Raw genomic sequence first — 12,500 nt, 5'->3', positions numbered from 1 at the left:
ATAAGCTAAGCTATGAGATGCTGCGGTGATTTGTAGGCAACGTATAAAAAAGATGAGTCTGCAGCGGTTTCCTCTTGAGAGTACAACACACACAGCAAAGTATCGATCCTGCGTGAGGAAAGAACATATATTCATAATAATAATCCCATCCAAGTACCTCTGGCTTGGTAATACTTACAAAAGGTTTCTCTTCCTGTGTTATTGCCTGTTTATTCTTCCTGTCTTTCTGCCCCCCCCCCCCGATTCTGTTCAGGACTTGTCTCAGGAGGAGACGAGACAGCCTACAGGGATGAAGTCCAAATACTGGCAGCGTGGTGTTCAAAGAACAACCTCCACCTGAACTCCTCAAAAACAAAAGAAATGATAATAGACTTCCGGAAGAATAGCGCAGACCCCGATCCACTATACATCAACGGGGATGGTGTGGACAGGGTGCCTGTTTTCACTTTCCTGGGGATGCACAGCACTGAAGATCTCTCCTGGACTACCAACACCACCACAGTAGTCAAGAAGGCACAACAGCAACTCTACTTCCTGAGGATACTCAGGAAAAACAACCTGAAGGAGAAGCTGCTGGTGTCCTTCTACCGCTGCTCCATCGAGAGTGTGCTAACGTACTGTGTCTCTGCATGGTATGCCAGCTGTTCAGCAGCGGACAGGAGAGCTCTTCAGAGGGTCATCAATACCGCACAGAAGGTCATCGGCTGCTCACTGCCCTCTTTGGAGGATTTATTCAGCTCTCGCTGCCTCAGTAGAGCAGCCAACACACTGAAAGACCCATCCCACCCTGGACATCATTTGTTTGACCTGCTGCCCTCTGGCAGACGCTTCAGGTCCATCAAATCACGAACAAACAGACTTAAGAACAGCTTCTACTCCAGAGCTAGGGGTGGGCGATATGAGGTAAAATTCATATCACGATATGTTTCACTGTCCAGACGATATCGATATTATATCACGATATATGAGGGGGAACATCTGAATCCCATTTGAATAGCCCTTCTTAACATCATAAATCGACTTGGCTTACTTCGCCGTAAACTCTCTCCCGACATTCCAAGTACAGTTGAGGCAGGCATTTCTGGCTGAAGTACTTGCGGCTCGGGATCTCGTACCTTGGGTCCAGAGTTTGAAGTAACTTTTTGAAACCCACTTTCTCCACAGTTTGGATGGGTGTCCCATGTCCTTCACAATGTGATGGGTTATAGCCTCCGTGATGTCTCTCCATGTCTTGCTTGTCCGCTCATAGCGAGTACGAATGATGTTTGTAGTGATTGCTGAAGCGATTGAGTGGAAGTCTGGCTTGTCTTTGGTCGAGCTCCTGGGCTGATTGCTTCTGGCATTTTGATGCAATCTGCATATTCTCGTACATGCATCGATTTAAGGTGATTTAATAAATTGGTGGTGTTTCCACCTTTCGCTAAAACAGCACGGCGACACAATTTACATAAGATATGTTTTTGTTCGAGGTCGGAGATCTTAAAACCGAACCAGTTCCACACGACAGAGGTGCCCCCTTTCTTTTTCACCAATTCGTCATCCTGCACCTGGGTATTCTTTCCTGCCTGTTGACTCATCTTTAATTTTCAATGTTTTGGATCCACTATTGCTAGCACTACTTCCGCGCAGCAAAAAATGCTTGCAACATCCGCTCATAAAAATAGGTCTACGCCGTAAATCCTCAAATTGTGGCCGAGTGCTTTAATTTACTTAGGCTGCACATCGCACTGGCCTTTATTTGGGGCAGGCTTGTATATGGACCAGGCCTTCATTTCTTGCTTACCCTCTGTTGTATTGTATTACTTAAATCAAATAATGGGCATAATTACAGTAGGCTAATATCATTCACTGCATATGCATTTAGCGTTGTGCGTCTCCTCACTGAAAAACCATTCCGCTCAAGCCAGCCCCTGCTTGCTAGAAGTTACGAAAAGATCACGGGGGAAAAGATTTCCAAAACTTAGTTCTAAACACGCTATTATGCTTATCTACATTCATGATTCTACTAGACATCGTGATGTCCTAAAATAATGTCATGGTTTTGATCGTTTAAAGTTGCTTTCGCGTTGCCTGTGGAGTCTGGATTGTTCACACGTCCTGCATGCCCTTATAAGGAGCTCGTGGAGCGGTTTTGTATGGAAATTAGGTGCACGAGAACTCTGTGCACAGCTGTTTTAGGAACAGACAGGCTGTTTAGGAACACGTCCAGGCATTCATTAATCCAGCGGAGATCTGTTGTTAGGTTAATCTTCCGAAGCCCGTTTGAATATACTTCAGAAGACAAAGAATGTTCGACAATGCGACCCAACATGAACGCCAATTTATGAATTTATGAATACCGCGGTATCAACGATATCTCAAAATTCATATCATGGCGCAGCACAATACCGGTTTTTACTATCATACCGGCATATCGCCCACCCCTATCCAGAGCCATACGAGAACTGAATACTGCCACTGACAACACTGATGATGGAATTCTACTCTTACTTCCATCTGCACTACTGTACATAGGGCCACGGCAAGTCGGAATGTGCAATATCCTGAAGTGCAATATCTCGCTGCCGATGGTAGCAGTTATTGTGTCGTATCGTGTGTCCATTTGCTTTGTATATGTTTTGTTTGTTGTGTGAGTGCAACGTCAGGATTGCTACTCAATTGTGTTGTACTTGTGTGCAAAGACAATAAAGGAATCTAATCTAAAGATTGTATTTGCTGTTTCAAGGTGTTGTTGGTCATATGCACAGCAGATACAGCGTATATGTTGGCAATGAAAATCTTATGTCGCGTGCTCCTCCAACAACTCAACATACATGGTGCAGATAAGATAATAAAATAGTGCAAAAAGAGAGAAGAATATTTACAATAACAACAATAAAGATTTGAGGATGTGAAATATATACATATGTGGAATACATTGAGAGTATTTACATACTTTACTCTGTGGAATGAGGAGGTATGGGCAGATGCATATATTATGTATAACAGATGTATATGGCAGATATGTATAATATATAGATATGTGTACTATAAACAGATATGTATGGCAGATGTGTATAATATACAGTATATATGTATGTGTGTACTATAAACAGATGTGAGTAGACATTCACAGAGCTCAGGAGTTCAGTAGTCTTATAGCCTGTGGTATAAAACTGTCTCTGAGTCTGGTGGTCTTGGTCCGGATGCTGCGGTACCGTCTGCCAGACGGCAGCAGACAGAACAGATTGGTGCTGGGGTGATGGGGGTCCTTTAATATCCTACCGGCCTTCTTCCTACACCGCTGGGTGTAGAGGTCCTCCATGGATGGCAGCTCCGTCCTGGTGATGTGCTGAGCAGTTTTCACCACCCTCTGTAGAGTCTTACGGTTGAGGGCGGTGCAACTGCCATACCAGGCGGTGATGCAGCCAGTCAGGATACTCTCGATGGTGCACCTGTAGAAGTTGCAGAGTATCCTGGAGTCCATGTTGAACTTCTGCAGCCTGCGGAGGAAGAAGAGCCGCTGTCGAGCCGTCTTGGATATGACCCTGGTGTGATGTGTCCATGTCAGGTCCTCACTGATGTTTACCCCGAGGAACCTGAAGCTGCTGACTCTCTCCACAGGAGTCCCGTCGATGGTGATGGGTGTGTGTGCCTCTCTCTGCCTCTTCCTGTAGTCCACAATCAGCTCCTTTGTTTTGCTGACGTTGAGATGGAGATTGTTGTCCTGGCACCAAGATGTCAGGGCTCTGACCTCCTCTCTGTACGCCGTCTCGTCGCCGTCTGTGATCAGGCCGATGACGGTCGTGTCGTCAGCAAACTTGATGATGGTGTTGGAGCTGTGTGTGGCCACGCAGTTGTGCATGAACAGGGAGTAGAGGAGAGGGCTGAGCACACAACCCTGAGGGGCTCCGGTGTTACCCTCTTGTACAACATTTGCTTTATAAATAAACACGCCTCAACATTAAACCATTCCAAGGTAAACCACATGAGAACCAGCCCAAACACACTCAAGTTGTGTTTGGGCTGGTTCCTCTCAGAGCGAGGAGGACAACTGCAGATTCAGGGAGGAGGAAGGAGGAGGAGGAGGAGGAGGAGGAGGAGGGGAAGCAGAGGAAGGTGTTTTTGGTCTCAGAGATACACAGAAGAAATGGAGCATGAAACCCTTTTTATTGTCACACACATGCACACAGCAGAGCACACAGTGAAATATGTCCTCTGCATTTAACCCATCCTAGTACTGGGAGCAGTGGGCAGCTATTGTGCAGCGTCAATGGGGAGGGGGATTGGAGTTGTCCGGTGCCTTGCTCAAGGGCACCACAGCAGGGCCCAGGAGGTGAACTGGGACCTCTCCAAGTAGCAGTCCACTTTCCATATACAGAGTACTCCCAGTGACAAAACACTGTTAGTGTCAGGACGCCAGGTAGGAGAACACGCACGACTGTTTGTGTGTGTGTGTGTGTGTGTGTGTGTGTGTGTGTGTGTGTGTGTGTGTGTGTGTGTGTGTGTGTGTGTGTGTGTGTGTGTGTGTGTGTGTGTGAGTGTGTGTGGTACCAGCAGCTGGAAAAATGTACAGGGAATATTCCGGCTGATCTAAATGAGATTGGGGCGGATCAGGAGCCAGCGTCTCTCGCTCGGCCGGCAGATAAACAGAGAGAGGCTTATAACAGGAGAGTGTGTGTTTAAAAATATCCCTGAAGATAAGACTGATAATCCACCGACACGGAAACATCTCACAGGAGACACTTGATGTTGACAAAGTTTGAGTTTCATTCACGACTCCTCAGGAACAACTTGTCTTGACGCCATCACGCCAAACTCTGACATACACCTGCAGTCTCAGTATCTGCCTCTGGAAGCCAGGCAGGTCAGAGTATCAGGAGGCTGTTGGCTTCGTTGTATCGTAAGTGAGTGTTGTAGATATGTTGGGTGGTGGGTTTATTTTGTGACATGATCTTCATGGGAGCATAAATCCAGCCAGACCCTCAGGGCCGATCAGGCGTCTTGTAAAAACTCTGATCCTGCAGAGAAAGAGAACAGGGCAGGGGAATGAACTGCAAATCCATTTCTAATCACTCCACAGACGTCCAGGAAAGGCTCACTTTCAAAACACAACACCATCACCTAGAAGACCGCCAGTCAGTGTCCGAACTACGGGGGGACTCGGGGGATCCGAGACCCCCTGAAACTGACACGAGATCCCCCGAAAACATGATTTGGGAAATGTTGGGGGATCTCTAAAATAGTGTTTTCGAGATCCGCGCTCTGAGTCAAGCGCAAGAGCAAGCGCCCCCCCCCGAGAGAAAAATGGGACCCCCCGAAAATCTCGGCATAGTTCGAACACTGCCGCCAGTAATTCCATTTCAGTTCACAAAATTCAACCGAAGTCCAGAGAAGGTTTTTCCCCCGGACACAGAATAGAGGACGCATTGTATTGGTGTAATGAGCGACTCCACTGTGAGTGGGGTGTGAAGCGGCTGGGATGAGGATCAGCACCTCCAAATCTGACCGTTGTGAGGAAAAGGGAGCTGAGCCAGAAGGCAAAGCTCTCTGTCTACCGGGCCATCTTCGTTCCTACCCTCACCTATGGTCATGAAGGATGGTCAGGACCGAAAGAACGAGATCGCGGATACAAGCGGCCGAAATGGGATTTCTCCGCATGGTGGCTGGCATCTCCCTTAGGGATAAGGTGAGAAGTTCAGTCATCCGGGAGGGACTCGGAGTAGAACCGCTGCTCCTTCGCGTTGACAGGAGCCAGTTGAGGTGGTTCGGGCACCTAGTGAGGATGCCACCTGGGTGCCTCCCTAGGGAGGTGTTCCAGACACGTCCAGCTGGGAAGAGACCGAGTGGTAGACCTAGGACCAGGTGGAGGGATTATATCTCTCCTCCTGGTCTGGGAGCGCCTTGGAATCCCCCAGTCAGAGTTGGTTGATGTGGCCAGGGAAAGGAAAGTTTGGGGCTCTCTGCTGGAGCTGTTACCTCCGCGACCCTGATGGATAAGCGGGAGAACATGGACGGTGTTGGTTTGAGGAGTCCATCAGTTACCTGCCATCACAAATATCCCTCGGAAAGCAACACTGTAAATGAATACGGCATTCTATACATTAAGGAGGATCGTGGTGATATGTGTTCAGGAGGAACGTGGTGATATGTGTTCAGGAGGAACGTGGTGATATCTGTTCAGGAGGAACGTGGTGATATCTGTTCAGGAGGAACGTGGTGATATGTGTTAAGGAGGAACGTGGTGATATGTGTTCAGGAGGAACGTGGTGATATCTGTTCAGGAGGAACGTGGTGATATCTGTTCAGGAGGAACGTGGTGATATGTGTTCAGGAGGAACGTGGTGATATGTGTTAAGGAGGAACGTGGTGATATCTGTTCAGGAGGAACGTGGTGATATGTGTTAAGGAGGAACGTGGTGATATCTGTTCAGGAGGAACGTGGTGATATCTGTTCAGGAGGAACGTGGTGATATCTGTTCAGGAGGAACGTGGTGATATGTGTTAAGGAGGAACGTGGTGATATCTGTTCAGGAGGAACGTGGTGATATCTGCTCAGGAGGAACGTGGTGATATCTGTTCAGGAGGAACGTGGTGATATGTGTTAAGGAGGAACGTGGTGATATCTGTTCAGGAGGAACGTGGTGATATGTGTTAAGGAGGAACGTGGTGATATCTGTTCAGGAGGAACGTGGTGATATCTGTTCAGGAGGAACGTGGTGATATCTGTTCAGGAGGAACGTGGTGATATCTGCTCAGGAGGAACGTGGTGATATGTGTTCAGGAGGAACGTGGTGATATCTGTTCAGGAGGAACGTGGTGATATCTGTTCAGGAGGAACGTGGTGATATGTGTTAAGGAGGAACGTGGTGATATCTGCTCAGGAGGAACGTGGTGATATGTGTTCAGGAGGAACGTGGTGATATCTGTTCAGGAGGAACGTGGTGATATCTGTTCAGGAGGAACGTGGTGATATGTGTTAAGGAGGAACGTGGTGATATGTGTTCAGGAGGAACGTGGTGATATCTGTTCAGGAGGAACGTGGTGATACAGTATGTGTTCAGGAGGAACGTCGTGATATGTGTTCAGGAGGAACGTGGTGATATCTGCTCAGGAGGAACGTGGTGATATATGTTAAGGAGGAACGTGGTGATATGTGTTCAGGAGGAACGTGGTGATATCTGTTCAGGAGGAACGTGGTGATATGTGTTAAGGAGGAACGTGGTGATATCTGTTCAGGAGGAACGTGGTGATATGTGTTAAGGAGGAACGTGGTGATATCTGTTCAGGAGGAACGTGGTGATATCTGTTCAGGAGGAACGTGGTGATATGTGTTAAGGAGGAACGTGGTGATATCTGTTCAGGAGGAACGTGGTGATATCTGTTCAGGAGGAACGTGGTGATATGTGTTCAGGAGGAACGTGGTGATATGTGTTCAGGAGGAACGTGGTGATATGTGTTAAGGAGGAACGTGGTGATATCTGTTCAGGAGGAACGTGGTGATATGTGTTCAGGAGGAACGTGGTGATATCTGTTCAGGAGGAACGTGGTGATATGTGTTAAGGAGGAACGTGGTGATATCTGTTCAGGAGGAACGTGGTGATATCTGTTCAGGAGGAACGTGGTGATATCTGTTCAGGAGGAACGTGGTGATATCTGCTCAGGAGGAACGTGGTGATATGTGTTCAGGAGGAACGTGGTGATATCTGTTCAGGAGGAACGTGGTGATATCTGTTCAGGAGGAACGTGGTGATATGTGTTAAGGAGGAACGTGGTGATATCTGTTCAGGAGGAACGTGGTGATATCTGCTCAGGAGGAACGTGGTGATATGTGTTAAGGAGGAACGTGGTGATATGTGTTCAGGAGGAACGTGGTGATATCTGTTCAGGAGGAACGTGGTGATACAGTATGTGTTCAGGAGGAACGTCGTGATATGTGTTCAGGAGGAACGTGGTGATATCTGCTCAGGAGGAACGTGGTGATATATGTTCAGGAGGAACGTGGTGATATCTGTTCAGGAGGAACGTGGGGATATCTGTTCAGGAGGAACGTGGTGATATGTGTTCAGGAGGAACGTGGGGATATCTGTTCAGGAGGAACGTGGTGATATCTGTTCAGGAGGAACGTGGGGATATCTGCTCAGGAGGAACGTGGGGATATCTGCTCAGGAGGAACGTGGTGATATGTGTTCAGGAGGAACGTGGTGATATGTGTTCAGGAGGAACGTTGTGATATGTGTTCAGGAGGAACGTGGTGATATCTGCTCAGGAGGAACGTGGTGATAAGTGTTCAGGAGGAACGTGGTGATATGTGTTCAGGAGGAACGTGGTGATATCTGTTCAGGAGGAACGTGGTGATATCTGTTCAGGGGGAACGTGGTGATATCTGCTCAGGAGGAACGTGGTGATATGTGTTCAGGAGGAACGTGGTGATATCTGTTCAGGAGGAACGTGGTGATATCTGCTCAGGAGGAACGTGGTGATATGTGTTCAGGAGGAACGTGGTGATATCTGCTCAGGAGGAACGTGGTGATATCTGCTCAGGAGGAACGTGGTGATATGTGTTCAGGAGGAACGTGGTGATATCTGTTCAGGAGGAACGTGGTGATATGTGTTCAGGAGGAACGTGGTGATATGTGTTCAGGAGGAACGTGGTGATATCTGCTCAGGAGGAACGTGGTGATATATGTTCAGGAGGAACGTGGTGATATCTGTTCAGGAGGAACGTGGTGATATCTGTTCAGGGGGAACGTGGTGATATGTGTTCAGGAGGAACGTGGTGATATCTGTTCAGGAGGAACGTGGTGATATCTGCTCAGGAGGAACGTGGTGATATCTGCTCAGGAGGAACGTGGTGATATGTGTTCAGGAGGAACGTGGTGATATCTGTTCAGGGGGAACGTGGTGATATGTGTTCAGGAGGAACGTGGTGATATCTGTTCAGGAGGAACGTGGTGATATGTGTTCAGGAGGAACGTGGTGATATGTGTTCAGGAGGAACGTGGTGATATCTGTTCAGGAGGAACGTGGTGATATCTGTTCAGGAGGAACGTGGTGATATCTGTTCAGGAGGAACGTGGTGATATCTGTTCAGGAGGAACGTGGTGATATCTGTTCAGGAGGAACGTGGTGATATCTGTTCAGGAGGAACGTGGTGATATGTGTTCAGGAGGAACGTGGTGATATGTGTTCAGGAGGAACGTGGTGATCTCTGTTCAGGAGGAACGTGGTGATATCTGTTCAGGGGGAACGTGGTGATATGTGTTCAGGAGGAACGTGGTGATATCTGTTCAGGAGGAACGTGGTGATATGTGTTCAGGAGGAACGTGGTGATATGTGTTCAGGAGGAACGTGGTGATATCTGCTCAGGAGGAACGTGGTGATATATGTTCAGGAGGAACGTGGTGATATCTGTTCAGGAGGAACGTGGTGATATCTGTTCAGGGGGAACGTGGTGATATGTGTTCAGGAGGAACGTGGTGATATCTGCTCAGGAGGAACGTGGTGATATCTGCTCAGGAGGAACGTGGTGATATGTGTTCAGGAGCAACGTGGTGATATCTGTTCAGGAGGAACGTGGTGATATGTGTTCAGGAGGAAGTGATTATAAAATGACAAAGGCTGTGATTATTATTGGATGTAGTGCAGTGATACAGTATGCAGGACGGTTGGACAGCAGCAGATGAAGCTGGCACAAATAGAAAAGTAGGATTGTTATTGCCGTGGCCTTGCAGACATTCCCCTCTTCCTGGCAGCGCTGTTTGACAGTAATGAGGGTTAGACGCTCACTTAGAGATGAAATGTGAAAGAGGCAAGAAGGAGATTCAGGATCAGCGCGACCTTGCTCATCCCACTGTCTGATCGTTGGAGTTACACAATACATTAGTCTGATATACTTTCAGCTCCAAACTTATTATATCAATAGTATAAAACCCTATTAAACAAGACATGTTTTTTGTTAGTTATATAACATAGAACACAGGCTCAAGACCTCTTATAACTCCCACTAAACTTTAGGGGATCTGGAACTTCCAAAAAAAATCAAATAATGAAGGAAATAAGAAAGGGGAAAACTGAATCTTAAAACCAAAAGATATGATTTTAAAAGGACAAGGCTCACAAGCCGACTCACAAGATGGAAGTATGGCTTTCTCAGTCATCCAATACTGTCTTATCATATGAGTGTCTCAATGTGTACAGATGTGTTTGCATGCATATGAAATCTGAGAGTCCTGGTTTGATGAAACTCTACATGGTCCCTGTATTAAACGTGTCTCTGTGAAACACATGAACAGTGAAGGCAGCACGGCTCCTGTTGCTCTCACCACTGTGGTTGCCAGGAGATACCCCCCAGGAGTCAAAGACCTGATCAGCTGTTTACTTAAGCTTTGATTGAGGGGAGTGAATAACTCCAGGATGGTAATGTGTTAATAAATCAAAAGGGGCATTTGATTCCTGCCAGTTCCCCTCTTCAGACATTCCTTAGACTGGTTGTTGAAGCCCTGCAGTTATTGGCCGGCTCTCAGTTGACTGATCTTGGAGTGCAAGGGCAAAACCACAAAGTAAAAGGAATGCTTGAAGACCTTCAGACACATAAACATGAACACACGCAGCAGCATGGATATCCTCAAGCGCACAAACACTGCCCTCCTACACATACTGTTAAGAGACCCCACTGACAAGCTAGTATACTGCATGATCAATCCTTACTGAAGAGCACCATTTGGATAAAAGCTTTACTGCTCTGTGTGACATCACAGAACACAGGGAGTGGCAGAATCTCAGACTTGGTGTTATTAGATTTCAGTGCTGCGACCTTACCATATTATGAGACCTGCAGGAATACTAGGGCAGTACTGAATCCTACTTTAAAGGTCAGGAGAAGCGTTGTTTCTATAGATAACATGAGAGGACAGATATGACTAGTGGGGTTCCTCAAGGCTCCATCCTGGGGCCTCTTCTCTTTAACATATACATGCTACCACTGGCTCATAAAATGGAAAACAATCAAAATGGTAAACTAATATGCAGATGACATACACATTAACCAAATCACCAGGAGACTATACTCCAACTCAAACACTGAGTACATGCTTTGAACAAATCAATGACAGGATTTGCCAGAACTTAATTCTTTATAAAAGATAACAATGAGGTAATGAAGGTTCCTCCAGATTAAAGGAGGCCTTGTTGTCGGTGGAATAATGATGTTTTTTCAAATGGAAGCAAAACAGACTTCAATAAATCAGCTGACCTTTAATTACTTTAGCCATTACTCCTGTAATTATGCTATGGTGGTTAGAGGTCTGGTTTTCTTTTAGGGATGTTAATACCTGATTGAATGTACGAATTGGTGAAGCCCCCTCACTCACATCTGGAGGCTGATAACCAGTGATAACGCCCATTCATTTTCCGATAACTGATTGATAGGGCCATGTGTTATTGAGCACAAATACACTCAGGCAATCAAGCAGGCATGAAAACACGTACACACACTAAATGTTTGTATCCTAAACACACTGTGAGACAGATGGAGTTGTGGCAAGGTGAACTGACATTTCTGATCATCTCTCTCTGAGCTCTACGAGTATTTTTAGACTCTGTTTGGTCATCATCCATTCCTCAAGGCTTCTGTGTGTGTGTGTGTGTGTGTGTGTGTGTGTGTGTGTGTGTGTGTGTGTGTGTGTGTGTGTGTGTGTGTGTGTGTGTGTGTGTGTGTGTGTGTGTGTGTGTGTGTGTGTGTGTGTGTGTGTGTGTGTGTGTGTGTGTAAAGATTATGAAATATGAGGAGCAGCTGAAAGTGGAAAGGATGGGAAACAGATCAAGAGAAACACACTCATCACTTAGAGGAATGCTGGATATCATCCTGCAGATACAGATGTGTGTGTGTGTGTGTGTGTGTGTGTGTGTGTGTGTGTGTGTGTGTGTGTGTGTGTGTGTGTGTGTGTGTGTGTGTGTGTGTGTGTGTGTGTGTGTGTGTAGTGTATCTCAGAGGGGAGTGTGTGATGGCCACAGATGGACGTACCTGGCACCATCAGAACCAGTATAGAAGCAGTGTACCATGGTGTGCTGTGTCCTCTGTTCCCGTTCTGTTTCTCCTCTCTAACCGCCCAGAATCACAAGCAGCAATGTTTGTGTGGCGCTTATTCGTATCAAGCTTTATAGACGTTCTTACAATGAGTTATAATCTGCTTATAGTACAGTAAATGTAAAGCTATTACTCCAAATAGTATTTAGATTAAGATGTCCTTTAGGAATCCCTGAGGAGAGAAGTGCCCAGGAGAAGAACCGGCCCCTCTCCAGCTGCAGTGATGGTCTTTATTTTAAAGGTGCGTTCATTATTTGTTTGAAGAACTGAGACGGACTGAAGTCAGAGTTTTTAATAAAAAGAAAAACATTTGGGAGACAAAACTTTGAATTTTAAAAAAAAGATTAGGGCCACGTGAAGAAGGAGTTAGAATAATGAGGAAACAGAGGGTTAGTTATCTGCCCTTCATCTCCAGAGAAACAGGAGGATCCTT

This window comes from Eleginops maclovinus, chromosome 20, assembly GCF_036324505.1.
Source record: "Eleginops maclovinus isolate JMC-PN-2008 ecotype Puerto Natales chromosome 20, JC_Emac_rtc_rv5, whole genome shotgun sequence".
In the NCBI taxonomy this organism is placed as follows: domain Eukaryota; kingdom Metazoa; phylum Chordata; class Actinopteri; order Perciformes; family Eleginopidae; genus Eleginops; species Eleginops maclovinus.
Note: the sequence above shows the minus strand (reverse complement) of the source record.